We start from the raw sequence: 27,940 nt of genomic DNA, 5'->3' as shown, positions 1-27,940 counted from the left end.
AAGAATGCATAATTTCGTGGCATACATGTATACAAATTTACAGCAATGTTTCCAGAAACTGGTTTTCACTCGTATTGTGTTACCGATCGCTAATTGCATGTATTCAGCACCTAAGTTAATATTTGCCGGCCGTTATTATACACTCATTTTTATTGCTATCCCGGAGATTTACTGACCTCGGAATGACGTGTCAGTGATCCCAATGTCCTTATGCTTTGAGTAAACATGCCTCTATATTTTTAATTATTCCAATGCGCCATTAATTGCGACTTAAAATTGACTATATTATCATTGCTTCCCCATAAGGAGAGCTCGAGGTTGGGTACGCCAACATGGCGAACCGCGCGTTCAACTTGGCGTACTTTCTCCTGCAGCGGAGACCTGCCATCAGCGATCCATGTATAGAGATCAGTGACTCTCGTACTATACTTCTTCAGCTAGATTGTGCTGCTATCTCAGCATAACTAATACGCATGAACTTAAAGTACAAAGAATAGCCATGTTTCAAAGCGTGTACACATTACCTAATGCTTTTGCATGAAACGACTATCATACTAAACTTTTTCCACTAGATTGTGCTAAAATCGTGTAAGTGTGCTGTTATCTTAGCATAACCTATCGATTTTACATGCATCGACTACCGTACTAGGCTTCTTCCGCTAGAGCATGCAGCAATCGCTTTTGTGTATCCCTAACCCATGTGTACGAACTTAAAGCACAAAGAAGAGCTATGTTCCAAAGCGTGTACACATCACCTATCGATAATGTATGCATCGACTGTCGTACTAAACTTCTTCTGCAAGAGCGTATGACTATCGCTTGTGTGTGCACAAACTTGATGCATAAAGAATAGCAATGTATAAAAATCTTGTAAACATAGCAGAAGCATTAAGTATAGCCATGTTTAAATGCGTGTACACATCATGTATCTATGATGCACGCAGTACTAAACTTATTCCACTAGAGTGTACAAAGTTCGCATGTGTTTGTGCTGCTAACTTAGCATAGCCTATGTGTATGAACTTAAAGTACAAAGAATAGCGATGTTTAAAAATCTTGTGAACATGGCAGCGGTAAGAATAGCAAGGTTTGATAATGCATGCATCTTCTACTAGAGCGTGTGACCATCGCTTGTACCTACTGCTATCTTAACATAACTTATGTAAACGAACTTAAAGTATAAAGAATAGTTATATGTAGAAAATCTTGTGAACATAGCAGAGTGTTAATTACGTAGGTGTAGACATTGAAATTTGCATGCTGACGCTGCATACCACGTGACCGTGACGTCAGGCCACGTGTTCTAGTTTAGTAAAGAAAGCCACGTGCTATTTTGACAGCTGTCGCCTTGACGGACCCTAACCTCACTTTAAAGGACAATAGAGCTTTGCTAACCTCACTGCTGCCATCTTGACGGCTGCCACCTTATGCATGTTATAGGAAAATGATGTTGATCAAAACAGTAGTAAAGGGAAAGTAGAAGAAGAAGAAAATCTTAATGTTTCATTGCCATTACAGCTTGATGATTTTACTTCACTTCCTAAGCCTACTACACGTTCTGTCGCAGTGCAAACATCTCAAGAAGAGATGCAAGGTAAAGTAGAAGGAAATTTCAACGCTTCATCGCTATTGAAACAAGTTAAGTTTATACCTAGAAACGCTACTGCTGAAGAACCTATTACATCAAAACAAGTCCCTACACATCAACTATCTGCATATAGACTCAAAGTTCACAACAAGCCTCTGTTACCCTATGTAGATATAAGATACTGTAAAGACCCCAACGTACTCGTAAAACGTTTACAACTGCTAAGAGCCTATCATGATGCTGGTTACACACAGTACAAAGAGGATATTTTTGAAATAGAGCATGAATTACGTCGTGTAGGTATTATTAAGTAAGCGCTTACCCTCACCTATGTCATCCATCTGTAGTATATAGTCGATCGAGTAGCTATATTCGTATAGATTATTTCCCAACATTCTCCCTTCCTTACGGTGTTAACTCCGCCTCTAGTTGTAGAGCCGGTCTCAAGCCCGGATAAAGAGAGGAGGGGCACTCTAGACCTTTAGCCCATTAGCCCTTTAGCCCATTAGCCCATTAGCCCTTTTGCCCATTAGCCCTTTAGCCTATGAGCCCTACAAGGAAAGTGCGGTAATCTAATCTTCTTAGAACAAAGGTATCCCCTGACATGTTCTAAACACATGTTGTATCAAGTACAGTGTTCTATTTTAGCCTTCATCACTTATTTAGTGTTCTAAACATTTCAATCAATGTTCCTATCACATGATAAAGTTAACGGCATAGAGTGCAGTGTTCGATTCTAGTCTTGTTATGTTTCTTTTGTGATTTCCAAGTCTAAACATGCATAATGACGTCATCACTGCAGCACGGTTTTACTCTAGCTATCCGGACGCAGGTCGAAACTTGTTCGATAGAGCTATGCCTTGACATAAGAGGAGGCCTTAACAGCTTATGTATAGCCGCTATTGTTTAAAGATAGCTGCTGTTAAGAAAAAGCACGTAGAATTTTTCAAATTACCCGCCACCACATTTCAAAGGTATGAGGTTTAGTGCTGTAAAGATACCTGCACGATGCAAAGCTAGCTTTCTTCATCAGAGCAGCCACCATCGCGTGTGAGCACCTCTAGGCTGTATCATAAGGAGCTGTGTATAGTCACCGTCTTGTCGCTGCTACCTTACGCAAGCACCCCCAGGGGGGTCTCATAACAGCAGCAGCCATCTTGTGCAAGCGCTCTTAAGCTGTCTCATAAGAAGCTATGTATAGCCGCCATCTTGTAGAATTAGATAGCTGCCAATGCCAAAGGGCCTAAGTAGGAATCGAACCGTCGATATCATCATGAGACTATGTTTTTCTTGTTCCTGATACTGCAAACCTAGGTATTAGGTAGAAAAATTTTGTCCGTTTTGCTCTACGATGCACCGTTTTCGAGATATTTAACATTTTGCATTGAAGCCCTAAATTTTATGAATCGAACTAGCATGACACGTTAGCCTCTAAGCTAGCTTTCTTCATAAGAGCAGCAGCCATCTTGCGCAAGCACCCTTAAGGCGTCTCATAAGGAGACGTGTATAGCCGCCATCTTGCGTCCGCCATCTTGCGCAAGCATCCTTAGGGCGTCTCTAGCCATCTTGTGCAATGACCCTTAAACCGCCTCATAAGAGGAACCGCCATCTTGCGGAAGCATCTCTAGGGCGTCTCATAAGGAGCCTTGTATAACCGCCATCTTGCATAAGCACATTTAAGGAGTCATGTATAGCCACCATCTTGTGCAATTAGCGTCGAGAGATGGCTGCTGTAGAATTTTTCTTTTTAAATTATCCGCCACCATATTTCAAAGGTATGTACCTAAAGAGTGTAGCACTGAGGTTTGCGATGTAAGATGGCGGATGACAGCTGACAAAAAGCGCGTGAGTTTGTTTACTAAACAAGAGCACGTGGAATTTTTCAATTTGCCGCCACCACATTTCAAAGGTATCTAGCTAAAGGTGCTCTCTTGATTAAATATGGCTGCTGTAAAGAAGCATTTTTCAAATTATCCGCCACCACATAGAGTGCAGCACGGCGATCTCTTGATTAAAGGTGGCGGTTGACAGCTGTCAAAAAAGCACGTGGATTTGTTTACCGATTCAAATCTCGCGCTAGTGAGGTTAAGTTGGTACCACTAAGGTTTAGGTCTGTCAAGATGGCTGGACTGAGGTTTGCGATGCGTTGTTGTCTGTCAAGAAGCACGTGGATTTGTTTACAAATTCAAATCTCGCGCTAGTAAGGTTAAGTTGGTACCACTGAGGTTTAGGCCCGTCAAGATGGCAGCAGTGAGGTTAGCAATGCGTTGTTGTCGATGACAGCTGTCAAAAAGCACGTGGCTTTCTTTACAAATTTAAATCTCGCGCCAAAATTCAAATTTCCCACGGGAGGTGGAGGCCTCTCCCGAGAGCCAGAGGTGGAGGTGGCGGCCGAACTGTCCTATTCACACTACTCTTACCAAATTTCAAACCATTCTGTCTTGACGATTTTCCGTCGGGCCTTTTACAAAGTAACCTCGGCATTATCTACATTGTTACCTCTCGGATATCTACTAGGAACATGTCTCACAGAGTCGTATGGTTTCATAACTACACGGACAAATAGAACATATCTAGCACCGACAGTTATGAAGAGTTATGAAGTTTCTCACTTCCAATGGAAATATAATACTCCAGACGGATATGACACTGACTTCAACATCGACCGAAAAACACATTAGACCGAACCCCGTGCTATTACCTCCTGACAAATTTATAGGCGACTGACCTTTCACAAAACAAAGCATACCACACGGAAAATAACTATTACTAATTCCATTACGTAATATTATTAGTATTTCAAACTGGTGTGCCCAACTAGGGAGCGCGATTTTACTTATTTTTCAGCGGAGTGTGCTCTCTTCCCAGGTTCTCTTCTTCCCTCGCTGTGTTTTTCATCCGTTCTTCAGTCCATGCAATGGTGTTCTGATCTTGGGTTTTTAGCAAAATGACGTTTGTTCACCAACGTTCTAAAACTAGGCGTGCCTCATATAATTTCATCTGGCATGCTGAATTCTTGAAGGTCTTTTTCGATTTCGATTATCCAATTATTCTTGACTTAGTGAGGAGGCATAATTAAATATATATTTAGTGAGTCTTTCGTCATCCATTCTTTGAATATGGCCATCAAATTTCAATCGCCTTTTTCCAATTGTATCTCATATTTTCTCATTATGTTGATATAACTCCGGAGACCTCCTATTCGTCCACACTCCTTGTATGCATACTGGGCCAAAGATTTCCCTGAGGACATCTCTTTCTTGATTTTTTGATAATTTTAGATAGCGATTTTTTTTCAATGATCAAGGTTTCTGACGTGTTTAATGCTTCGGACTTAATTACGGTGTTATAGTGCTTTAATATAGCATTCCGGGATATTGATTTTTTGTTGTACCATTTCCATGTAATTCTATGGCCTGCTTGTAATATAGAAATCTCCTTCTGTTTGCTTTATGATTTAATGCAGATGGTCGGATGGTTTCCCCATGTATTTGAAATTATTTAACTGAGAAATTTTGCCAAGATGAGTTACCAGATTTTGTTTGTGTAAGTATCGAGTAGATACTTCCTTGTATCAGGTTTTCTTATATAAGATTTGGATTCGTTTTAGATGCAACTGCATGAAGTTTTTCCAGGTATTGAATTCATTCTTGCCTATTGTTTGATAGAATAATTAGAACATCTTCGAAGGATAAATATTTGATATTAATTTTATCATTAACTAGCTTGCCGGATAATGTCTTGACGCAACCTCTAATGCTAAATACCTTAGTTATACTGTTGAGATAGATTAAAATCGAAATTTCCGCTGTCTTCACTTTACTAACGTGATGGAATCAATTATTATTCTTTTTAGTACGAGATAATTATTGTAAAGATTAATTCTTTTTAGTGATGTAGCGATGCGCCAAATAAATCAATAATTAATCATTATTTATTGAGATTTACAAATTACAAGTTGAGCAAAACTTTGTAATTTGCATACACAACTTATTCTATGTATGTGGACATGAAGTCTCGCAAATTTACGTACTTAAAATTTCTCTAAATTTCACTGCTCTATTGCAATTATATTCCTCATTACGTCGGAACAAATTCGATGAGAAATGCACTAAATTCAACGTCCCATCCTGAGAAAAAATATGACAACATTTCTGTTATAACAGAGTGACACTTGTAACACACGCAAACATAGAAAATTTCGCCACGTGTCTTCTCAGCACAAGAATTTATAGTTGAAATTGTGATAAACTTCCACCAAAATAATACAAGATCAAATCAGCTCTACACGTAGCAAAATATACCGGACTACGTTGTAGAAGTTACTGGAATACACAGACTATATTTACCTCTTATCAGCTCCCATTTTCTGCTCATCGTCGTCCTCTGGATGTATGTATGTATGAATGGATGGATGGATGGATGGATGGATGGATGGATGGATGGATGGATGGATGGATGGATGGATGGATGGATGGATGGATGGATGGATGGATGGATGGATGGATGGATGGATTTTTCGGTTTATTTTACGCAAGTTGACATAATATTTTTTGTATTTTGATTATTTTATTTCTATTATTCACTTAATGCTAAGAATCTGAAAGAACACAAAATTTTCTCAACACGCTAATAACATGCATTCAGGAAACTCACCGAGACTAGAATCTTAGCCGTCCAAAAGTCAAAGCATGCGTTTAGTGATTGAACACCCTCAGTGCTATCCAACGTCCAGATCCTCTCCCGTGATGACATTGAAACTCTCACAGTAGAGCCCAATTAATAAGCCACAAGGTACTGTATTTAGATTTGTGGAGCCTTGCAGCGTCAATATGTGAATTTTGTGGTTGGTGATTTCAACAGTCATAATATAACATGGGGCTACCCAGGTACCGGCAAAAGCGGAGGGGCAGGGGTAGAATTGGCAGGTTCGTGTGATCTAATTTTACTGCATGATAACAAACTTCCAGCATGATTCAGCATTGCGAGATGGAGGCATGGATATAATCCAGATATTAACATAGAGTATCTCAGTATCTGCGTAAGCATGGATATATCTCAGTTATCACCGAAATCAGTGGGGCAAGCAATCCCTCATCGTCCTGTTATATGTGAGATATATGCTGCAATCTAACCGCAGACAGTTCCTTTTCACACAGACATCTTCATTACAGACTGGCATGCCTTTCAGCGTTCAGTCTGCGACTCTCTGTGAATTTAATAAACGCCACCACAATCCCCTATATGCAACTAGTTCTGTGGCCTGGTCCTAGTTTTATACGTCTTGTCTTTAAATCGTTAGAATCTTAGTTCCTTTCCGAAGAAAATATCATTTTAAAAAGGCTCGTAGGGAGAAATGTGCCATTTCACTGGGGGAGAACATTCTGAATATAGAACCTTTTCCTTCATCATATGATGACTTTGTAAATATCGTGAAGCATTGTTCTCGTCCCAATTCCCTGAGGCTGCACACTATATACAGAAAGTAGGGAAATATTGAGAAACTATTGTGAACTCTTTGACAACGATCCTTTGAGCACCGATACCGTCCGAGCTAGGGAAGATCTCTAAAAAGCGATATCTAATAACAGGAGCGATGGAGGAGACTGATCTAAGGAAGAGTAGCCAGAAAGCCGTTTCTTAAGCGTCTGAGTTGTGATCCAACAGTTAGAGGGGGTCATGCGAATGTAACAGCTAAACAGATTGCCCGCCAGCTCGCGGAAAGTGGTAAAACTCACCATCAGACTTGAAAATTTTACGACGAGAACACTTAGTGTAGTCATCTTGTACGGCTTTTCTGCATTGAAGCCATTGACAGTTGCAAGAGCCATAATCCAGGAGAGGTAGACGACATCAGGTTACAGCAGATTAACCACGAACCTACTGTGCTGCGTCCCAATACGTCTGTGGGTATATGAACAAAGGAAGTTACCAGACTACGTTTGCCGCAGAAGGCAGATGAGATGAATTTCGTAAGTTTCAAACAGACAGCAGCCCGGAAGCTTTTGGGAGATTTTTTTTCAGTTCGCGAACCATTTCCTCGGATAATGCATCAGTCACTTGGAATATGGACAACGCATCTACTTTACTAGAGACGATGTTGCAAATACAACATTCACGTCCTCCTTTGAACTATATTGACGACGCACGCACTATTTATGAAGAAATAATACGGTTATTAGAAGGAAGCAAGGAACTCCCTTCCCGAAACATCCTGGTGTATAATATGACTGAGAGACTGTCAGGATTTGAACCATGCATTCAAGCAACTTAAAATGCTTCTACTCGAAATACACTGTCAACATGTACGAGGGCCAATCTGCTTTGATGACCCGAAAACTGTAAGTGGTGAGTTGGACCCAACAAATCATTCTGTCCGTTAGGAGATTACAGTCATTGCCATAAAAGTTTGCAACTTGGTGCTGTTTCGGGATAAACTCATTTTGTGGGAGAGATTTTAGCCATAATTTTACGGTTTTTCTAGGCGATTGACGCAGCAGTTCTGTCGAAAAACCTGAAAAGACGGAACGCAACAGTTTGAAAGAGTATCTTTCACGGAAGAAATCACTAATGTGCAAGTACAAAGAATTTTCAACTGAGCCTTTGTCTTGCTCGGGGATACAACTCCTACGATGGGAGGAGGCACTCTCGACAAGTACGATCTACCCAAGTCTACGTGGCGTGGTATAATCTTAGAAAATGTATAGTATTTGTGGTAGATAAGTCATGAGCAAATGTTTGACAGCAGACCAAAGGAGTTTTTATACAGTTTCATCTTGAGGGATGATCCAAGAGGTATCGGAAAGACCAGCCTCACTATCATCTTCACGTGCTGCTGCTAAACTCGCAGTTAATTATCTTTCGTGCAAAATCTCTAAACGAAAGAGCATCACCCGAACATCACCCAAGTGTTGAATGAATGCCGGCCTCTTGATTTGGACGAACGCACATTGGCTGATAAGGGGAGCATTGAAGTCCTGAAATATTCTTAATTATGGCGGCATTCATTGACATCTAATAAGTGAGTCTAACTTAGGAGAGATCACAGGGCAGAAGAATTCGCAAGGGCGTTGCTTGAAATTTGTGAACGATCAGAAAAATGTGATAGATATTTCGGGTGGGTTCTGCGCTTTGGTATACACCGTTGATGATCATATAGAACCCGTCTACCCTGACATTCAACACACAGACCTAAAATCATCGTCTTGGCTTTGTGAAAGATCTGTACTGATCCCTAATGTTGCTTCAGAATTGAGGGGGTCTAATAGCAAACCCTGCAATCTCCACTCTTCTGGGAAATTTAGCTGACAGTGGATAATAATATTTGAAAGCGTTATCTTCCATGTCCTCAAACTTTACGTAGCATACTTGACTTTCTCCCTGTTTTTCGAATAGCAGGAAATTGTGGATTAACAGCAAACACGGCACTTTCCAGTCAATGTTACACTGCAAAGACTGCACTCTCCATCACAGACAGTCGCTGAACAGCACCGGTATCACGCGACACAGTCTATTGCTCTGCTCGCAGAGAGCGGGAGAACACGTTTTGACGGTATTGTATGTTTTTTTTAATTTGATTCCTTCCTTTATTGTGCTACAATTGTAACATGTTAATGTGAATACAAGAGCATTCAAGAATGGAATTACCAGTGTCTCTAGTATCACCAACGAATGCAAGGAGGATACCAAAGACGAGGAAAAGATGTAGCGAAGTGTTTGAGGTTCTTTCTATTTGGCATTATATTCTCCAAATGTACATAACTATAGCAAGGCACGTGTATGATATTATTAGTTCTGTTAATAATATTACGTTATATCGCTTCATTTTTAGGTATGCCTGTAAATCATTGCCAGAACATCCTAAGTGTGGACCCAACACAAAATCCACAGAACTTGAAGATGATGGAAGTAATTTTTACTCTAGTGGGACATAGCTTCATTCTGCCCGTTAACATTTTAGGAAATATTCAATAAGATATCCACATAAATGACGTGATTGTAACTTCTGGTGACTACCTAGACATTATTGATGAGATGATGAGCTGTCGTAAAACTAGAAAAAAAATTGTTCTGGATATAATTGGAAAATTGTTGTTCAGGAATATTTGCATCATGGCATTATCAAATTTCCAAATTCAAGAGATTCCGCTTAAGTAGAACTAGAACGGGTATCAATGCCGTTAAGGCAGGACAACCTGACTATGAATTGGGCATAGGTAATTCTAGAAGGGAATCGTGTTAAGAAAAAAAGGAGAATGACATCCGTAATTTACTGATTAAACGTTACGGAGAAGACTGGTACAACGTCAACGGACAGTGATCTGTCTGTAAGGGATGAACGGAAGGAAGAGCCATTGTGCGACAGGATTGAAGAACTGAAGGCGTGGGGACTCAGATTTAAATGCTACGTGTGTCTGAAATTTGCTTAAAAATTTAAGAATTAACGAGACGCTTGAGGCCAAATTGAAGAACTAAATGACTAAATAGTGTGTGACGATATATTTCAATTTTGGAAGTGTTTAAAATATTTTGTTTAAACAATGCATAACGGTAAACCATTTATGTGTTTTACTTACCACTGCAATCATGGCAATCTCTATCTTTTACCAGCATACGCGGCAATCTCCAGATTTTAAATGCTATCTTTTGTATCACTGAGCAGTACATTAGTCTCTAATTATCCCTTGAGCCTTAGAATATATTTCCGGATACCGGTGCACATTATTTGATGAAAATTAGCATACACTGTACCTGAAACAGTTTTGGCTTATATCTCAAAACATTCGAAAGTGGAGATTGCCGTTCTTGTTTTTAGACCCCTCAGTTCAGAACTGAGGGACCTCCTGTTTCTAAGTAAGTCACCTCAAGATCATAGCACTGTGTTCAGTTAGCAGTTGTTAATATCCACTCCTGTTCTTGTATTTGTTAGTTTATGAACTTCTTTTGTACACATGTTTCTGATGTTTTGGGTGTAAGATGATCCCTTGGATCTCCTGGCATACCATACAAACTGGAAAGTGGGTCAGTAAATGGTCCTTCTGGGGACCTGCTCTCCAGAAAATTAGGTCACTGTGTGAAGATTTATCGATTGAATATGGAAAACTTTAGCAGACCTAAATATTGGACAAGATCCTGTGCAGTAACGAAATCGATACAAGAAACACGTGCAGAAGATGAAAACCAACCCTGTTCATGTGGCTACATACCTGGTACTATATATGACAAGTTATATGGTATTGCAACGTAGCCTATGTAATATACACAACGTATACATTGTGTTGACTGAAACAGATAACAGTATTCATGAGATTGTTTCTAAGGTAATTGAAGTTACTGAGGTCAATATCTAAAAAAAAATAATCTGCGGATAACATACAGCCATCCTACGATATATGTGGGAGACTTCAACAGTCATCATGAAATGCGTAAATATCGTCATAATGATGAAAATGGAATAGCTTTTGTTGATTAGATAGAACAGCATAACCTCAGTCTTGTCTTTCATGCTAAAGACCTATGTTTATTCCGATGCGCTGCGTGGAAGACAGACCATAATCCTGATTTCTGATCCGTCTCTTCTGACAATAACCGTCAACCACTGCCAACTTCGAGACAGATTTCCCACATAGCCAAAACCAGCAATTATCCTTGGAATGGGCAATAGTATCACAATCATACGGTCATTTCGACATCTTAAATGGAACTTAACACATCCAACTGGACACTATTTACAGAAAACTTAGATACATGTGTGGAATGGATTCTACTGACAAGGTTTAATTATAAACCTTTTGTTGGAACTGTGATAAGTACACCGGAAACATATGTCCCAAGAGGCTATCACCGGAAATATATTCCTGGGTGGACAAAGGAATGTGAGATAATTTTTGTTTAATTGAAAGTGATGAAAAACTGATGATCTATTGTATAGCCTAGATAGTGCGAGGCGTGTTAAGTGAATCGTCAAGTAGAAAGCCTGCAGACACTTGAAACTGCCACACCCAATACAACTTATATTTCAAGAGCCCCACAAAACAAACAACACACAGTCAAGGTTAAGAAGCTCCTCGAATTTAGAAATTTCCACCTCTTTCACTACAGAAGAAGTAAGAATATACCTTAGAAATATGAGAGCAGGAAGTTCGCCAGATTTTGATGGTATACATCCCGAATTCCTTCCCAACCGTAGAAAATAGTAAATAAAATGGGTGGCTTTTTATGCATTCTCAAACCCGTCAATATAAAGCACAAGAATTATTGTGAACCACACAATCCAAGCGACATATCTCAATGATTACTTTGCATTGTATGATATACAAGCTTCTGAAAGGTCGATCAACAACCGAATTAGCCATATAGTTTTTGAAAACTTACCTGCTGAATAATGTTGTTATTGTCCTCAGCGTAGCTTTACAGATCAGGTCCTTTCTCTGACAACATTCATTGAGGCTAATTTCCAGGAACATCCCGGTATACGATACTGTGCGGAGACAAGGATTGATGATCAAACTCCTTCAGATTATTCCTTTCTTAAGAATTGGGAATATTATATGTAATATGCTAGCAATAGAAGCTTCCATGATCTATTGTGTTACAATATGAGCTCACAGAGGAAGGTTAGTAACGGTCACCACAAGTTTCTGTTCTTGCTCCAGTCTTGTTTAATGTACATATACACCGCAGAGACTATACTCGGATGATTAGGCCCTTGCTGTCAGTCCTACAAGTTACAGAGGACGCACTAACCAAGGAGCTAGGAGCCTAGTGCTACCTCTTAGCAATAAACTGACCAACATAAATTAAAATTGACTATTTTCACCTAGCATATGTCCCAAGTTAATTTAGATAGGACTCTCAGCTTCAAGGCACACCTGACTAAAGCAGCCAACAAGCTTAGGACCAGGAACAATATCCTGCAGGAACAGTGTGGTATGACGTGTGGTTCATCAGCCCACTTAGTACTTCTGATCTGTGACTGGCCTACCCAGTGGTCCACTCTCTGCGAACGTCGTTTTATGGGCACTTTCAAGCTTCCTTGAGTGTGAATGGGACGCATGAATGAGAGTGAATATGGTTGTTTATTATGAAGTGTTGTAGAACGTAGTACATCAAGTTGTAAAATTTTAATAGGTCTTTTCAGTTCTTATACTGTTATTCTACTAGGGTTGGAACTTAAATAGTGGCAGATATTTAATTACAACTTATAATAAGGAAATAACTGCCTTTCAAAGTAGTCACCAGCAGGTTGTACAACAATTTGCCAGCGATGTCCGAGTCGTAGGATACCTTTAGCAGAGTCTGCTGTGTTGATAGCTCGACCGCCTGACGAAACTATGGTACATAAAAGGATTCTAAGGAATCCATTCGTTGGCTCACCAAACTTTATGTGGACCTGCAGGAGGTGTTTCCATCTTCCTTAAACCTTCTCTAGGATTAATAAAGGAATTAAACGAGATGAAGACACAGTTACAGTTAAAACAAATTATTTTACAATAATAGGCATAACGCTGATCCTCAGATGAGTGTATATGCCATTGAACAAATAACAGAAGCCTTAACACGAACGGTTATTGGTAAATGAGTAATTCTTGCAGGCTATCTCAATGCACGAATTGATCATCCGAGCTATAAAACAGATCTAATCCTAGATACACTATTAGAAAGAGGATATAGCCTCATTAACAAACCTGACATGTTATCATACATAGCACCGAATGGCACTAGCGCAATAGGCCTTGTATTATTCAGAAGAGAACGCATAAAAGTAATTAAACAGGAAGCACTTTGTACATCGGCAGTAACACAAATAAGAACATATACCAGTTATAACAACTTGTGATTTTAGTCAACCATTATATTCAATCAACCTTGTGGTCACCAGAATATCTAGGAATGAAATTTGGAAAAAATGAAAGGAAATGAGGGAAAAGTAGAAGAAGCAATACGTCTAATACAGCAACATCAAATAATAGAAGCAATAGAACTATGCACAACGACCCTAAAATCATGTCAAACACAAATAAAGGATAGGAAATCGCAAAGAATGCTGTGATGAACGGAAGGAGACCCTATCAGCACTACATCAAGCCAAAACCACAATGCAAAACATGATTCACCATTACACGCCAATAAAGAAAGTTTTATAACAGCAGACCGCATAGATCTAGATGCCAGAAGACAAGGAGAACTTGCTCAAAAAGATCCGCTCATAACACTCAGAAAACCAAGGCCACCCACAATGAAAGGAATTTCCATGGGCACAGGGGAAAATCGTTTTGTCACCATTATAACATCAAACATATGGACACAGCATATTAATATTATGCTACGGAAATAACAGAGAATATACCCGATAACGAGACAGGAAATATATCATGCAATAACAAAAGCAAAAAATAATAATATATACAGAACATCTCAAAGAACCTTACAATCTGATGGAAGACCATTAGATAGAATTATTCAATACATGGTTGAGTACAGGAAATATACCTGAACAATGGAGAAAATCAATAATAAAAGTTATTTTCAAAGGGAAGGGGGAACTTGTAACCCAGGCTCATACACTTCCTCAAAATATTCATAAAAATTTTAAATGCAGGCTTATTGATGCAGTAGATGTCCTAATACCATAAAACCAATTTGGTTTCAGGAAGGGAAGAAGCACTCTCCATGCTGTGAAATGCTTACTAGGACATGTTCAAGATACAATAAGGCATCCAGGGAGAAAATATTTTGTAGTCTTCATAGATTACAGAGAAGTCTTTGATTTCATAAATAGGGAAAAACTGATCCGCAAACTCAGTCTGTTGAATGGCGAAGCACATCAAATAACGAAAATGCTTTCAGACATCTTAAATACAATTTCATCCAAATATCTGATGAAATCACCTTATCCAAGAGTTTAATTCAAACTAATGGTGTTCTACAAGGAGATCCGATTAGCCTATTACTGTTCAATATGATGACAGCAGGCATTACAAATATCATTAATTACAGTTCAGCAATACGTCTACTCTATGCAGATGATATGGTAATAGGTTCAGAAGACAGAGAAGAGCTCCAGATGGTAAAAAAAGAAAAAAGAAGACTCAATTCATGGGCACTAGAAAATGACTTACACGTAAATTATGACAAAACTAAACAAATGACTTTCAGAAGAAGTTGTAAGCTTTATCCAAACGATACCATTGACCTTTCGAAAAAACCTCCAGAATTAATAACAAAAATCAAATATCTCGGAGTTACTCTTCAAACAACATTGGCATCTTTTAACAATCACATCAAAGAAAGAACCACCTCAACAATAAAAGCAATTTACAACATTCAACAACCACAAAAACTTTCAGCAAAAACAGCAATGATACTATTTAAAACAGCTATAGCACCAATAGCAACTTATGGGATACATATAATCCGGAATAAAATTAAAATTAACGACTTGATAACGCTAGAGAAAATTAAAGCTCGTTGTGTGAAACGAATCATGGGTATCGGGAAGACATCACCATCAAGACTGACCTACGTCTTACTAAAAGAATCTTTGTTTATCTGTAAAGATCCTCTCAGTAGCGGGGTTGCTCACCAAAAGTGTGACCAGTGTATTGAGAGGATGACGTCCCCAACCTCGGGGAATTAACCACACACGGCTGAAGGTTTGTTGCTCTCTCTCTCTGGCCAGGATACGTGCGGTGCAGTGAAAGGCGCAGGAAGGGGAGTTTAGTCGTGGCCTGGTGATGAGATTCAGAAACCACGGAAAACCATTCTCACGACAGCTTACTGATAATGTTAGACAACACATTACAAGATGTTCATCACTGAAACCTCTACAGTAGATGATCAAGCGCTGTCGCAGTCGCATAGAACGTCAGCGATCACTAATAAGTATTCTCCACTCATCGAAGAGCGGCTGAGAGAGTGAACTATGACGTCATGCCTTCACAAGTGTCGAGTACCGCGATTCCTAGCATCAGAAGACATGATCACTGCGCAGAATGCAGGCAGAAATGGAAACTCGTGACTTAATGGCGTTCCTCACGCATCAGTAGGAATCGAACCGTCTAACCATGGTTGTCACAATATTATATACCGGGATAAATGGCTCGGACGATTAAGGCGCTGGCTTTCTGAGCCAACGTAAGCAGGTTCGATCCTGCCTGAGACCTGTTTTTATTGAAAGTGCTGAAATACGTCAGTCCCATGTCAGTAGGTACACTGGCATGTAAAAGAACTCCTGTGAAACAACATTCCGGCGTTTCGGTGTCTCCGGAGCCTGTAAAAGTAGTTCGATGGACGAACAACTATAACATTATACTTGACGATCATGACCACCGATCAGGAGATAACCAAATGAAGAGCAATGAAAAGCAAGGGCAAGAGCGTGGATCTAATGGAAGAAATGCCAGACTCAGCTAGTGGACCCATGTGAGCCCTCGAAGCTCAGAGGCACTGGGACTCTGTTTTCAGTGGCATTTCGAGAGATGTATTCTGGACACAATCTTAAATATATCCCTCTGCATAAGGTTGGCGACGGGAAGGTCATCTGGCCGTCTAACTGGGTTCATTGCCCTATCTGCATGTTAACACTAAGGAAAATGCAATTTCCAATCATTTGTGTTCCATACTTTGTACCGTGCGAGCTGTAATTATCTGCTGTTCGTGTGTTCCGAGCAGCCTATGAATGTGCAATACACGAGCACGTTACGATGACGAAGTGTCCACAATGGTGATGCAGTTAGTTGGTTTATCTCTCGGACTCACTACTACCACCTCAATGGCAGTGTCCTGGAAAGGAAGACTAGTACCTCGCCAGCATCACCTGCTGTGCTGAACAGCGGCCTTGTCGGGGTGTGGGGTCCCTAGTTAGGTACCATCGCAGCATTTGCCTGAATGGGAATTGGGAAACCACGGAAAACCACTTCCAGGATCTGAGGTGGTAATCAGTCACCCTTGCGAGGCCGTGTAGACCATTACACCACAGAGAAGGATGATGGAGTTAGGTACGATAATAATAATTGATACGGGAATTTCGTGGAACACAGAGTGTAAGAAGGTGCTGGGGTGAACGGACGGACAAGGAAACGACCAAAACATAAAACAGTATATTTTGAAATGCTATTTCTTTTTCCCCGTTTTTACTTTAGTATTTGATGGATAGAAGATTTGGGACAAAGAACAGTTAAATGAGCTCATCAGCTCTGATAGCAACAGCGGCCTGTGAGTCCAACGATCAGGTATAATAATTAGAGAGAATTAACCACGCGATAATATACAGTGAAAGAGCTCTGAACAGGTCCACTATGTTATAAGAGCCTGTTTGCTCCACATAGCCTAGGGGTCTAAACTCCACAAGTTATGCCTGACTAATTTACAGTCACTTCTGCTCAACAGTTACAAAATAAACAGGGGCAGTGGGTGTAGTTCTAAATGGAATTAATATCAAAAGAAGAGGTTAAAGACGATCGGTCATGAACACAAGGCTAGAGGGCGAAACACTTGCACTCGTTTTAGAAACACTCTCGAAAGTCTACGTGAGCTTATGGCTCGAAGCCTAGAGGGCTGACTGAGCACGAAATATGAAATGCCAAAAATGTGTTAGACAATTTTAGTCACCCCATACCAAGTTGAATGGCAACCAACAGTGGGTGAACACTCTTTGAACAGTCCTCAGACTCACCGAAAATCTACATTTAAACCATTGAATTAGAAATGTACATAAAATGAAAGAGGTTTCAAACCTTCCCCTCAAGTTATCTACGGGAGTTTTCACATGTTAAGGAACTTCTGCCATTACCTTGTTTTGCTGGGCCTTCCGAACACCGACCTGCGGCCCCTGCCTCCGGATAACACGCCGCACTCACGGGACTGGAGCTACGAAGATGACAATACGGCCTTAAACCGCTCAGCTTTTATAGCATTTTGAGGGGAAGTTTCCAGAACTGTTTACAGTTAGGCTGGATGCCTGCACACAGCCCTATTCTAATGGCCTTATAGAAGGCGCGCAGTTTAACTGGGCGGTGAAGGTGTACCCCCTGTATAATAAGAATACGACTACTACTACTAATAATAATATTAATAAGCGCCGGGCTGATTGGCTCAGATGGTTGAGTCGCTGGCCTTCTGATCCCAACTTGGCAGGTTCGATCCTGGCTCAGTCCGGTCGTATTTGAAGGTGCTCAAATACTACAGCCTCGTGTCGGTAGATTTACTGGCACGTAAAAGAACTCCTGCGGGACTAAATTCCGGCACCTTGGCGTCTCCGAAAACCGTAAAAGTAGTTAGTGGGACGTAAAGCAAATATTATTATTATTATTATTATTATTATTATTATTATTATTATTATTATTATTATTATTATTATTATTATTATTATTATTATTATCATTCGATTCCCGGCTCTGCCACGAAATTTGACAAGTGGTATGAGGACTGGAACGGGGTCCACTCAGTTTCGGGAGGGTAACTGAGTAGAGGGGCGTTCGATTGCCACATCAGTCATCCTCGAAGTGTCCTTCCGTGGTTTCCTACTTCTTCTCCAGACAAATGCCGGGGTGCTACCTACCTTAAAGCCACGGCCGATTCCTTCCTTATTCCTTCCAGTCTTCCGATCCCCCACAAGTCCTCTGTTTCGCATAGCAGGAGAGGCTAGTGGGGTACTGGTCGTCCTCTCCAGTTGTATCCCACGACCCAAAGTCTCACGCTCCAGAACACTGCTCTTGAGGCGGTAGAGGTGGGATCCCTCGCTGAGTCCGAGAGGAAAACCAGTCCTGAAAGTTAAACAGATTTAGAAAGGGAGAAATAATAAATATTTGCATTATTGTTTTCGTTATATATAAATTTTGTCACATTTTCACAGTTCGTCTGACCTTGACTCATTATTACACTTATTCGGTGGTATTTTTCACATTAGTATTGGAAACAAAGTGGAGCAAGACTAACAATGTAACCTCATGACTTCACGCTAAAAACAGAAATTGTTCACATTTACGAACTGTTCTTTCTTCTGATAAACTTCGTAGCAAAAAACAATACTTTATCATGTCTACAAACGGATGAGGTGGAAGTTGGTGATGAATCAGAGAGTTTAGCTTGGTGGTGGAGCAGAGTGCGTTGTTGCAGTTGAATGAACAAAAGAGACCACAACAAAGAAGTAATTATTGAGAAAGTAAAATAAAATGGATGTATTAGTAAAGGAAAACAGTGCTGAAGCCTTCAGCTCCCAACGTGAACGTGCTGGCGACTACAAGCCGCAAGTATCTGCGGGAATATGACTACAAAAGTTTGAGAGATTTTAATCGTTAAATTTGGACAAAATAAGGCCATTGGCTTGAACAGCGGTAAAATGTTTTAATGAAGGAAAAATCTTCAACATTTGAACATTTTTCTAGAAAAATGATGATGAAATGGAACTGGGTGAGGAATTGGAAGGAATCGGCTGTTTGCCTGCAAGTAAAATAGGAAACTGCAGTAAAGTATTCTCAGGACAGCCGATAGCTCTCTAATATCTCAAAAAATCCTTATACAATTTCTTTGAACTTTTTGTGAGGCCACCTGGACGAGGTACTTGCCCTCTTTCCCAGTTGTATACTCAAAACCCAAAGTCTCACGCCCCAGAACACTGTTCTTGAAGCGGTAGACGTGGAATCCCTCGCTGAGTCCGAAGAATACACCAACCCTGTAGGGTAAACCAATTAATAAAGAAAGAATTTGTCTTCTTCTTCTTAATCTGTTTAACCTCCACGGTTGGCTCCTCACTCGGACTCAGCGAGGGTTCTCCACTCTATCGCTCAAGGCCAATGTCCTGGAGCGTGAGACATTCGGTCGGAGATACAACTGGGGAGGATGACCAGTACATCACCCAGGTGGCCTCAACTGCTATGCTGAACAGGGGCCTTGGTGGGGGATGGGAAGATTGGAAGGGATATACAAGAAAGAGGAAAGGAAGCGGCCGTCGCCTTATATTAGGTACCATCCCGGCATTTGCCTGGAGGAGATGTGGGACAGCACGAAAAACCACTTCCAGGATGGCTGAGGTGGGAATCGAACCCACCTCTACTCAGTTAACCACCCGATGCTGAGTGGACCTCGTTCCAGCCCTCGTAACAGTGTTCAAATTTCGTGGCAGAGTCGGGAATATAACCCCGACCTCCGGGGGTGGCAGCTAATCACACTAACCACTACACTACAGACGCGAGAAAGAATTTGTCACCGAGAAAAAGAAATGTTTTCGCCGTCTTTTTCATCTGCTCCTATTCAAAGGCCTATGCCCACTTCAGCCGCTAATATAATATAATATAATATAATATAATATAATATAATATAATATAATATAATATAATATAATATAATATAATATAATATAATATAATATAATATAATATAATATAATATAATATCCGACTCGTTTGCTGAATGGTCAGCGTACTGGTCTTCGGTTCAGAGGATCCCGGGTTCGATTCCCGCCCTGATCGGGGATTTTAACCTTCATTGGTTAATTTCAGTGGCTCGGGGGCTGGGTGTTTGTGCTGTCCCAACATCACTGCAATTCGCACACTACACATATACAAGGAAGAGGGAAGGAAGCGGCCGTCGCCTTAAATTATGCTTAACTTTACAGACCTCGTTCTCGACCCTGGCCTTAATGGCCTAAGACCCCAGTTCGATACCAAAAAGTGCAAGCTTAACCTAACAGCCACCGTGATTATGGTTAAGATGGGAGCTCAACCTAACAGGCATGACGTGTCTAGACTTAAACTCGCAGATCCCTGGTTTGACTCCAGACCTAAGGGCGTTAACCGTACAGACTCTAGTTCGAAGCCTAAGGGTACAAGCTTTAAAACATAGACTCAAAGCTCAACACACGGGCTATCCGCATAAGAGAAGAAACTTAACAGACTTCAAGTTCGATACCCGGGCTGACTGCAGGCTTAACGTTACGCTGACCACGCATAACCCTAACTTAACATCCTAGGACATGGATTTGAGCGTGGAACAAGATGGCTGCTATAAGGCTTCATATATATGATTTTAGACATCAAGTTCTATACCCTGGCTAAATGCAGGCTTATTCACGCTAACCACGCGTTAACCTAACTTAACCTCCTACGACATGGAGTTGAACGTGGAACAAGGTGGCTGCTATAAGGCTTCGTTTGTATGATTTTAGACATCAAGTTCTATACCCAGGCTAACTGTAGGCTTAACGTCACGCTGATCATGCGTTAACCTAACTTAACCTCCTAGAACATTGAGTTGAACGTGGAACAAGGTGGCTGCTATAAGGCTTCATATGTATGATTTTAGACGTCAAGTTCTATACCCAGGCTAATTGCAGGCTCAATGTTACGCTGAGCATGTGTTAACCTAACTTAACCTCCTAGGACATTGAGTTAAAGGTGAAACAAGATTGCTGCTCTAATGCTTCATACGTATGATTTTAGACATCAAGTTATATACCTATGCTAACTGCAGGCTTAACGTTACGCTGACCACGCGTTAACCCTACTTAACCTCCAAGAACTTGGAGCTGACCATGAAAAACGATGGCGGCTATCAGGCTTAATACGTATGCTTTATTCATAGGGTCCTAACATTAGAAAACGACGTAAGGGAGCTTGAAGCTGAACTTAGAAAAATATGGGGACTATAAGACTTAATATATATGCTTCATTCATAGGTGCCGAAACATTGGGGAGCGATTTAGGGGAGCTTGGAGCTGAAATTGGAAGAGTATGAGTGCTATAAAGCTTAATATGTATGCTTTTTGACTTCAAGATCGATATCCGGGCTGACTGCAGGCTTAAGGTTACGCTGACCACGCGTTAAACTAACTTAACGTCCCAGAACTTGGAACTGAACGTGGAACAAGATGGCGGCTATAAGACTTAATGCACGTGCTTTATACATAGGGGCGTAACAATGGAAAGTGATTTAGTGGAGCTTGGAGCTGAATTTGGAACCAGATGGCGGCTATAAGACTTAATGCATGTGCTTTATACTGTACCGGTTACGACCTGTACATGCGTATTTTTTGATAGTTAATTGCATTTAATCATCACGCGTAATATTCCGAGCAAGCCTGGTTTGTTTACATTCGGTGGAACGAGCGAGCGAGTTGGCGACAGCTGTGTGTGTGACGTAGCTGCAGGGGCAAGATAGATCACCCGCCTGACACTCCACGTATAGCTGGCCTGACCTGGTATGTTCTGGATTCAAGCGTCACACCTTCACGAACATTCGATTAAGAAAATTTTAAAACTCCTCTAATAATTAAGGTAGCGACTTGGGCGACATGTCATTTTGAAGGGAATCACATAAGCGTCGCAAAGCGTGAATCTCAAGTAAATCCGTCGAGGGGTTCATGAGATAACCAGCTTCAAGGGATCACGCTATATGATGAAGTAGAAGCCCCCAAACCGAATATAAGGAGGGCTCACTTTAGCCTGATCAGTCAGTCACAGCCGAGTATTCTGCCTGGCTTTACACGCTTCCGTAGTCGTCAGAGGCTATCTTCGTGTAGTTACAGTCTTCATGCGGAACTTAAACCATCACGGCCATATGGGACTTATCAATTGTGCGCGCGTGAACCCCAAAAAATCTTTATAAACAGTGACTTGCAATTTTCGCCAGGGAGGAACTCTAACATTGTTCAAAGTCTTTATGAACATGGACTTGTATTATTTACGAGTGTTGAGGAAAAAATTCGTCAAAGTCTTTATGAACAGTGGCTTGTAATTTTTGCCAGTGATTATTCAAAGTCTTGTAATTTTTGCCAGGGTTAATTCTAAAATTATTCAAAGTCTTTACAGACATTGACTTTTAAATTTTCGCCAGTCATGAATTCTAACATTGTTCAAAGTCTTTATGAACATGGACTTGTAATATTTACGAGTGTTCAGGAACAAATTCTTTAAAGTCTTTATGAACAGTGACTCGTAATTTTTGCCAGTGATGAACTCTAAAATTATTCAAAGTCTTTGTGGACATTGACGTATAACTTTTGCCAGTGATGAACTCTAAAATTATTCAAAGTGTTTATGGACATTGACTTGTGATTTTCGCCAGTGATTATTCAAAGTCTTTAGAGACATTGACTTGTAATTTTGTCAGTGGTGAGAAACCAATTATTGAAGGTCTTCATGAACATTTACTTGTCAATTCTGCGAGTGATGAAGAACACATTTTCGAAGTCTTTGTGGACATTGAGTCTATCAGCCACATTGGACTTAGGTAATGAGTGATTACCTGCAACGTCGTCAGAGACCATCGGGATCATCCAGAACATCGGAAGTTCGAGACTTATTCATACACAACCAACCTGGGTGTTCCGGCCTCATCTTGACGGAGTATTTGGCATCTTCCGGAACGTGTTCCAGCCTGTTCGGCCCGGAAACTGATTCAGTGAATTTGGAATTAGATGGCTGCTATAAGACTTAATGCATGTGCTGTATACATAGGGGGCATAACTCTGGAAAGTGATTCAGTGGTGCTTGGTTCTGAACTTTGAAAATTTTGGCGGCTATAAGGCTCAATAAATATATATAATTCATAGGGGAGTAATATCGGAAGGTTACTTCGGGGGCTCAGATCTGAACTAAGAACAAGACGGCAGCTGCGCATGGACTAGGGGGATGGTGTAATATTTAGTACATGTACTTTATTGATAGTGGGTATAACAACGGGAAACAACTTTGGGGCTCGAAGCCGAGCAACTGTATAATTATTTTTCCTCCTCATGCTCCTCATGCTCCTCCTCGTAGTTTTAGACTTCCTGATCCTCCTACCCGGCTGTGAGCTTGCATCCGGGAGATAGTATGTCCGAATCCCACTATCGGCAGCACTGAAGATGGTTTTCCGTGGTTTCCCATTTTCACACCAGGCAAATGCTGGGGCTGTACCTTAATTAAGGCCACGGCCGCTTCCTTCCAATTCCTAGGCCTTTCCTATCCCATCGTCGCCATAAGACCTATCTGTGTCGGTGCGACGTAAAGCCCCTAGCAAAAAAAAAGATCCTCCTACTTCTCATCATTGACTTAATAGCGTATGACTATCTCCCCTCCTCCTCATAGACCTAACCACCTCCTCCTCGTCATAGACATAGACTTCCTCCTCATCCTCCTCGTAGACTTCCTACTCCTCCTCCTCATTAGCATCATAGACTTAATAGCGTATGACTACCTCCACCTCCTCCTCCTGAGTGCAAGCTTAACCTAACTGGGCTGAGCATGTAACATAATAAGGCCACACGGTTGTTGACACGCAGTGATCACATGGTCATGGATATGCATGTTTAGACTTGTTCGCTATTAGGCCCTCTCTCTTGACAATTCATGTCTTTATATATGCTATGAGTAGACATTGTTTTATTTAGTCGATAAGATACTGTAACATAGAGTTGATCGCTTTGAAGTTCATCATGACAAGGACATTGGCAGTTGATGTTCAAGGCTTTAAAGTGAACGGAAACAAATTCGTGTTCAGAGAGATGGTTGTGTTGGACTGCACTGTGTTGTGGGCACCAAAAGTCGTGAGTTTAGTATTAGCCCAACTTCTTCTTACTGCTTGCAATCGGATGAAGATAAAAGGCAAACACAGTGGGTGAAAGAACATTTAGGACTTCGGTGGGAAGAAGTAATTCCATATCGCTTTCTATCTATGATAATGAACCTTTATTCGTCAAAAGAGCCGATTTTGTTTTTCTACTGGTTGTGAAAAGAAGGAATGGTTGCCTGAGTGAATTGATCTTCATGTATGAATTAGGATGTCCACCATTTTAAACTCTTGTCAAGGAGCAGAGTGGAGAAACATTTAAACAGTCTTCACGACATGTGTGCATGCTTTCGATTGGTTGTGTCGCAGTGCATGCCCGGAGGTGAACAACATCTGTAAACAACAGTGTCGAAATGACAACAGTGTGAAATAAACATTTGAGGAGTAAAGACATTCTGTCATTTCTATCTGATACTAAGTGTAACGAAGTTGGAAAGGGAACCGTAAAGCTTTGTGCTAGCAGAAGGAAACTAAACACTTTTACTGAAGAAGTGTTGAATGCATTACCAAAGGCATTTTTGGTCAATGTAGCTGCGAATACTGTAAAGAAGATTTGTGATAAGGTGACTCGTGAGTGAACTCAAGATCCTGTTTTGTTAGAGATTCAAAAGTGTAGTTTACATCACGAATATGCGAGACTTTCAGTGAGACAGTGCCGTACATGTCGAAACAAACGACTTGACTTCGCTAGTAAACACTTCTCATAGCTGCAAGCAAAGGTGAAGAAACGTGCTGGGAGGAATGTGAGGAAGCACGCTGGGCATGGACTCATCAATAAGGTGATTGATCTCCTCACTTTTGAGCTTCATCTTCCTAGTTACCACACTGTGGCCCTCGAACTCGACTTGACGTCTGCTTACCACGCGGTGATCCTGGTACTAATATGTTAGATGCTGTCTGCAAAGAACATGGCATTGCTCATCATCAAAATAAACATGAAATAAGACGTGTAACTGCTGAAAATCTGCTTCGTAAAATTATGGAGCGTGTGACGTCACCTAATGCTACAGTTGCTGAGAAGATAGCAGCACTTGTCGTTACCGGGGCAATGAAAGGGAAACTGTTGCTGGGTGGAGGTCTTAAAAGACAAAAACGGCAGAGAAATATCTAAGGACTAAACAGGTTTACTTTGGTGAACGAGGAAATTGTACATATACGCTGAAATAAATAATGTATGTAAAACATAGTACATGTGTTGCTTGATTACTCTTTTAACTTCTCTGTTGTCCAGCACTATTCCAAATCCTAACTTAACTAGTAGTAGTGATGTTAACTATAATAGAGAGGAGAGGTAGAGGTTCTAGAGCAAAAAAGGAAAATAAAACAAACGTTTTAAAATACATCCTCTTTATTAATCCACGAATTGAGTGTGTTATAAAAACCAAGCCATTAGACGTACAGTTTATTACCGCGACAACGAATAACACGTTGAGTGATTGGGATGTTTCGTTTCCTGAAGCTCTTCTATGTAGAATCCTCCTTTGGTAGGCTGTCGTGAAAGATCGTGAAGTTAATAGGCCACTGGATTAGTAAGCTTAACTGTGCAGATTTGAAAATTTTCAGTGCTCCAGGTAGGGGTGTAAGCTTTTGCGAAAACAGATTTATGTTTGCTTATGGGAACATAATCACCTTTTTGATAGCTATGGCGATGTGGATCAGCTGTTTTGATTATGAGATGAATAGCGTTTAACCGTTGCGTATTGTGGGTAACAAGACGTGGCTTTGTGATGATAGTGCGATGAGGCGTATCGTTGTAAGCAGACACAAGTCTAGGTAGGAGATCAATCCATCGATAAGAGCCTTGAGCTGTAAATTCTCGCCACACCATAGTCTTGAGCGTCCGATTAAAGCGTTCCACAAGGCTAGCTTTGAGATTGTTGTACATGGAATCGTGATGAATGCCGATTGACTTGAGATAAGTAGAAGAAATGTTGTTGTAGAACTCTTTACCATGGTCAGTTTGGAGAAGCCGTTGGCAGCGTTTTGGTTGCTGAACAATACGTTGAAAGGCGTCTTTGACATGAGCTGCTGTCTTAGAACACACCAGTTGTACGGAAGCAAACTTAGACTAAACATCGTTGACAGTAGGTAGGTACTTAAACTGTTTATTGCTAGAGGCATACGGAATCATTTCTACTAAGTCAGCTTGCCATAGGTCATCCTTTCCACTTATGAAGCCACGTCTGCGACGGTAGGCGCGACGAGCTGGTTTATGTAACTCGTGTGCGATGCTTAGTTTTGCAGGCGAGGTCTTGCTTTGAGGAGCCATTACTCGATAATACCAGCAAGACGTAATTCCTCTTCTACTTCTAGAATCTCTAATTCATGACCTTTGTGACCAGCATCTTGAAAAGTTGCAAACGTTGTACGAGTAAGTTAGGGTCGTTCCAGTACATTAGGTATATACTGAGGTACAGAGGCTTATAGAAAACATTAACCCTTAACTGGTACGGCTGGGTCCTGAGGACCCCGCGCAACTTTTGAATATACGTTACTCTTCCGTCTGAAACAGTAGTTCATTGTTGTTCCATGTAAATTCATTTTAGTTGATGAGAAGCAGCTGTGAGATGTGGACGTGGTCAATTTCTTCTGCACACCCAGGTAAGTTAGTAACACAGGGTCCTCGGGACCCTGAGGTACCATTAATGCAATATTTTTCAGGTATTCTCAAGTTCATGCTTGACATTTTTCTTCTTTCCTTCGCACATTTTCGCTAATAGAATGATTTCTTGAAGGGTCTTTCTAGTGGACTAACTGTTCTTCAGATGAAGAAACGTTTCTACACCAGAAATATTCCAAGGGAAATTAAGATAGGACTTAGTAGAGTTCTGCAAATGGAGGTGCCAATGGAACGCTATGCTCAAGCACACGAAACACGTAAATCCAAACGCAAAAAGGTGTTCCACCTGCCCATACAGCAAGGACAGAAAAACGGCTATTGTTTGCAGGATGTGCAGCAAACCAACATGAAATCAATGTGCACAAAAGGTGTCTAAAGTATGTGAAAATAGTGAATGACGTAAGAAATCAAGAGACAAGTATAACTACAAGTTGGTGGTTTGTCAGAATTTTCCTGTTAAATGTTTTATACCAAAATACATTATTACAAATCAGTGTAGACATTGTTTTGTCATTTTTGTCATTGTATTGAAAAATATTGAATCATAATAGAGGATTATTGATCAAAATTGACAAGGCAACATTAGTCCTTTGAAAATGTATGCAGACAAAAAAGTCACTCATTAATTAATTTAATAAGTTTAAGAATACTTGAAAGTTGTTTATTTATGATGTAAAGAGTGTGTTGAGCTAAATAAGTTTGTATGTTAATAAAATGTAATTATTTTTGTATTTAACTCAACATTATAACCTGGGTCCCTGGGATCCTGTCGTACCATTCATGATACAAAAGTGAACCCGTACCAGGTAAGGGTTAAGACCACGTGCACACAGTTCGTTCGAAAGAAACGGCTTAGATATAAAGTCGCGATACTGCGACTCTTATTTCGTTTACAGCTTCCGTATTAGTAGCAAAAAGTATTTAGATAATATTGCAAAATTATATCTTTGTCAGGTATCCGAGAAAAAAGGAGTTCTAAAAGAACTTTCGTAGGTTTAGAAGTTACACATTTTACGACAAGACTGTTAGCATTAATCTTTACATTTGCATTAGCTATCCGAAAACAGTCGTTTTGATAGCGAATACCGTAGGTTGTATCGGTTTGTCGTGTAAGGAATTTTTTCTGTGTTAGGTGAAAAAAGTGAGCCGTAGGTGTTTCGAATAAAAGTCACCAACTGATTATG

Source organism: Anabrus simplex, chromosome X, assembly GCF_040414725.1.
Source record: "Anabrus simplex isolate iqAnaSimp1 chromosome X, ASM4041472v1, whole genome shotgun sequence".
Lineage (NCBI taxonomy): Eukaryota > Metazoa > Arthropoda > Insecta > Orthoptera > Tettigoniidae > Anabrus > Anabrus simplex.
Note: the sequence above shows the minus strand (reverse complement) of the source record.